This window comes from Poromitra crassiceps, assembly GCF_964638095.1.
Source record: "Poromitra crassiceps genome assembly, chromosome: 27".
In the NCBI taxonomy this organism is placed as follows: Eukaryota; Metazoa; Chordata; class Actinopteri; order Beryciformes; family Melamphaidae; genus Poromitra; species Poromitra crassiceps.
Genome location: NC_139650.1, coordinates 15,060,467 through 15,065,431, shown reverse-complemented (window position 1 = coordinate 15,065,431; position 4,965 = coordinate 15,060,467). Strand labels below are relative to the sequence as shown.

General features: G+C 38.8%; 1 long non-coding RNA gene across 1 annotated transcript; it reads right to left on the bottom strand.

The window, feature by feature from the left end:
* Positions 1-3,262: 3,262 nt before the first annotated feature.
* On the bottom strand, positions 3,263-4,652 carry LOC310799014. Its single transcript, XR_014553799.1, has 4 exons — positions 4,565-4,652; positions 4,192-4,256; positions 3,713-3,794; positions 3,263-3,595 (listed from the first exon to the last, which is right to left on the bottom strand). It is a non-coding gene; the product is annotated as an uncharacterized lncRNA (long non-coding RNA).
* Between the last annotated feature and the right edge of the window lie 313 nt (positions 4,653-4,965).

Here is a 4,965-nt window from a genome sequence, read left to right as displayed (position 1 = left end):
TCACAATTAAACCTTACAGAAAAATCTGAATTTTTTGTCTTCTTCTGTTACAGCAGTTTGTAACTTATTCCAGTGATGAGTTGGAGGAGGAAGGGGCAACATTGCAGAAACTGTAGAAATTGACTCTTGGTATGATGTTATTCTCGATTAAAGATACTCCGCTCGCTACACAACTCGGAGTGAGTTGGGGAGGGAGGACCATCTACCCAAATCAGAAGTAATTTTGTTCAGTGTGTTTCCAAAGTTATGATTGACTCTCATTTGAATCAAGGAGAACATTTCTATCCCCAGGTATGTGAAGCTTTTGACCACCGGGATGGATGGAGGAACATGTGCCTGATTCATTGCCTGATTTAGCGGTAACAGCGCTGATTAGTGCCAGTTTATTTTAAACCCAGACAGCTTGCCATATTGTTCAAAAAGAGGATTTGTGGGATACATTGTACAGCATTGTCAATACAGGAGTGGTCCTGCTTTTGCTATTTTTACACCGAGTTTAAGACATATAGAGGCACCTCTCTAGCATACCCACACTTTAGGACGGCCCGCTAGCCTGACGGTGGTGTTAGACCGCACTTTTTTTTTTTTTTTTTTTTGTAAATATATTTATTGGGTTTTTGGACCCAATTTTATTGAGCTTTTTTCCTCCTATTACTGTATGTACATATATTCACATATATCTCCTTCACATGTGCAGATTTCGCATTCAGGCATTAATACCACTTTGGAACTCATTCAAATTAGCAGTACAATGCTTATGTGAGTTGTCCTGCTTTATCTGCTACTTATAATATATTATCTGTACTTTTCTATTTTTGTATACTGTCATTCTGGGCAGCTCTAGTGGATGCCCAGGCCCATTTTGTGGGAGATGTGTTTTTCTCTGTGGTCACAGACCTGGTTCTGTCCACATAAAAGTTGGGAGTATAGCTGATAGAGAAGATTTACATCATATTAGCCTTTATTTGGACAATCACTAGTTCATATACATTTCCATTTTAGTTACATATAGTTATGACACAGACATACTTCATATTTAGATGACCTGTGTACATACACAGATAGACATCATATTTGGATAACCTGTGTACATACACAGACGTATTTAGATAACTTGTACCATACATTTGCAGCTCCTCTCTTGAATATACAAGAGTGCATCTCTTGGCCAAGATATATGTTCAATACATCATATCTGACGACTTCTTCTGACTCCTGGCTCCATCATTTCATTTCAACTGGTTTCCTTCAAGTGGTTCACTGTTTACCTTTTGGCTGTGAAATTTCATTCTCTATCAATAGCCAATATACCATTAAATTCACTTTTGATAATTTTATTTTTTACAATGTATAACTGTATTTGTATGTAACTTTTTTTATTCAAGCTTTTCCGGTCACATGACCGAGTTGACCCACTTAACTGCGTCATGTGACTGTTCCATGCATGTATTTAAAGATGGCGTCGTCCTATGTCACACTGTCTGAGGAAGGGCAGGGTGACAAGGGCAGGAAACGTTACCCATCGGTGTTAAATAAAAACACTCAACTGGAGCATTGCAGTGTGCGAGCTTTACTTTCTTCCCTTCTTCCCAACATACAGGAGTGCAACTTCTGCGTATAGAAATCGGGGAGAGCACAGGTGATTGACGGATTGTCTGTGCCAATGCAAACAGCAGGGGGCTAAGTGGGCAGCCACGGCTCCATCCTCTCATGATGGGAAAGAGAGTGGAGCAGTTCTTGCCGGTCAGCATGGCTGTTGGATTGCTGTATATCACCTTCGATAAAAGGGGCACCGAAGCACATTGCTCCCAGTCATCTTCTTTTTTTTTTTTTTACACACACAGTGCACCTGAACGCAACATGCAAGATACCCGCTGAATAAGTGTCCAAATGTTCATGTCATATTCTGGCCAATACTCCACTTCTGTTATAGCATTTCAGTCTGGAATATGGAATATCTTTCAATAATCTTTATGACTAAAAGGCTACATTGAAGTAGAAATTTAAATAACTCAAATAACTCATTGGTTTTGGATTTATTTAGCTTCAAGACTGCATTTTTGTTCGTGTGACCCTCAACACAGGCTTTGATCATCCCGGGACACTTACTGATACGTATGCTTAAATTAACCCACTCATATTCTGATTTATTTCAAGAAAAATATTTCAGCTAGTGGAAATTCTAATTGGCTGGTAACTTTAAAATCTAGCAGCCTATTGGCAGGTGGTCAAAAAAGTTAATTTCAAGCCCTGAGAGCAGGTGGTGACATAGGAGTGAGTGAGAAAAGGATCAAATATTGGTGGTTAAGACTGAATAATGACATCACAACTGTTAATTTAAAATGAGTTATTCCTCTAAACCTGGCTTCAAATGCACCAAATTGTTCGTGCTGGCACCGTTTGGCTCTCAGCAAAACCTGGTAGCGAGGACAGTTTTTGTGGCCCTCTCTATCATCAAAGTTATCTATCCATGGGTTACGGCATGACAATATTTGTTCGGCCCCCGGCAACAATCTGGGTTTCTCATGTGGCCCCCCATGAAAAATAATTGCCCACCCCTGGCCTATAGGCTACTATTGTGACATGTGACATGGTAAGGTGAGCTCCTATAGGCTACTATTGTGACATGTGACATGGTAAGGTGAGCTCCTATAGGCTACTATTGTGACATGTAACACAAATCTATAACATCTACCTCTAGTTATGTGTGAGAACAGACTGATGCCGACCAATGTCTAGAAATATGCGCTATAGACCCTTTTCACAGCAACCATTTTGTGGTGGTAAAGCAGGAATTAAAGCAGGTGTAACCGATACCATCAATGATGGTTCCATTCAGGAGTTCTAGTGCCAGGGACCTCATTAATGTCATTGGTGACACCTGATTTACGACCTCAAAACTGTTGCTGTGAAAAGGGTCTATAGTCAGAGAGACTGCGAGACAGCAAATTTCACTTAGGATGAGAGAGGACATTGTTCAAGCCATATGATCCACTTTTCTTTGATTGTGCTTGTTGTCTTCTGTGTTTGTGCTAAATAATCTAAACCAGACATCACCAAATGGCAGACCGTTGTACGTATCCTGACACAGACGCTGTCCTATGCGGACCCAGACCTATAGACTGATTAATTATTGAGAATTATTAAAGTTTGACAGAGCGTTTCAAATTTAAATTGAATACCCCTGATCTAAACTAAAACTTAAATGGAAGCAGTACACACACTAACAGAGCACAAGACAAATTGAATATCAATGTTCATCATCACCTTAAGATCAAATGACTAATTTATTCACTTTAATAAAAACACAGCTGAGAGTTGTGTTAACTTTTCATAATGCAGATTTATTCATCAGGGCAGTGTGGGGCATATTTTTTCTTTACATGAAAACATCACTGCAGTGAGTCATTGAGACATGAGAATCCTAGTATGGTAGTTAGTCAAATTGTTGCAGAGCCAGAAGCTTTAGTATAAGAGCCAACTCTTCTGTTTTTCCCAAAGCATAGCATCATACTGGCTCCTTGTTGCATCCTGGAAGATTTAGCTCATATTCAGGCCGCCGTTGATGTCAAGGTCTTGTTTTCCATTTCCATTCCTGGTGGAGAAGGAAAGGAATCACAGTCAGGTTTTATTTGACAGGATAAAGTTGATGTATTACTTGAAAGACTCACTGTTATAATATGATAGTGGGTGAGTTTAGGATGAAACTTACTGCTGGACTCCTATCTGGCCATGGTTGTCATGCTGCTGGCCATAGTAGGGATAGTAAGGGCAAGGGCAAGCGCAAGGGCTACCTAAATTTAACAAAGAGAAAAATGTTTATGAACACATGACATCAGAGCAAATCAGTATCATAACATTGTTCCTCCATTTTATCATTTTGATTATGTTCGAAATAATGTATATATTAATGAAGCTCTCTTTGCACTTTGCATGTTTTGTTAAAGGACATGCAATACAGTGCTTTATAACGACATTAGACTGCTACCAGGGCTTAATTAAACATTGTGCACACAGCATTTATACCGACATGAATAAATGCAAGTAAACAAAAGTTATGTTGTTGCATGATATAGAATGCACCCCTTACTTTATATGTGATCCACTTCATAACTTTATCTTTCTATAGCATTACATTTCACTTTATACATTTTATAAAGTCATACATGTTCCAAAACTGAACCTACTCACCTTCCCCAGGATCAACCATGAGGACAACCAGCATCAGCACAGCGAAGGCCACGGCACACTTCATCCTAAAAACAAGAACCAAACTAAATCAGACACATTTCAACTCAGTTCCAATCTCAGAAAAACTTAACTCACTCACTTAACTACAATAATATGGAGGCAGGGGGAATGAATTAACAAATGTTGGTTCCGGAACATTTTGTGAAGTATTTATGTATTTATGTATTTATTTCCTATTTTATACTTACATTAGAACTTCCAACAAAATAATTCTGACAAATCACAAAATATATTGAATGTCCTTACTTGGATGGATCCCAAGGAAAAGTCTTCCTCATATTAGAGAAATTATGTTGGAATATTTTCTTCTTACCTTTCCACAGATTGAGAGTTGATGTGTGAGATCTCCAGGTGATGTGAAGCTTGACTTCTGACAGTTGAGAGCTGAGTCTACCCATATTTATATGTGCGAGGCTGGCAGGGTGTATGGGTGGCTATTCGTCTCCTTTTGGTTGATTTCCTCAATTTGTGGGTAGTATTTTTCTGGACATACACAGTCATTCTATTTCGTAATGTAGGGTTACGTGGAAACAAAATTGATCTAATCGCAACCAAGAGCCCTGAGTCATTACACAAAGGATACAAAAATAAAAAATAAAAAACTGGCCTGAGAGACCCAGTTTGTCACAATTAAACCTGACAGAAAAATCGGAATTGTTTGTCTTCTTCTGTTACAGCAGTTTGTAAGTTATTCCAGTAATGAGTTGGAGGAGG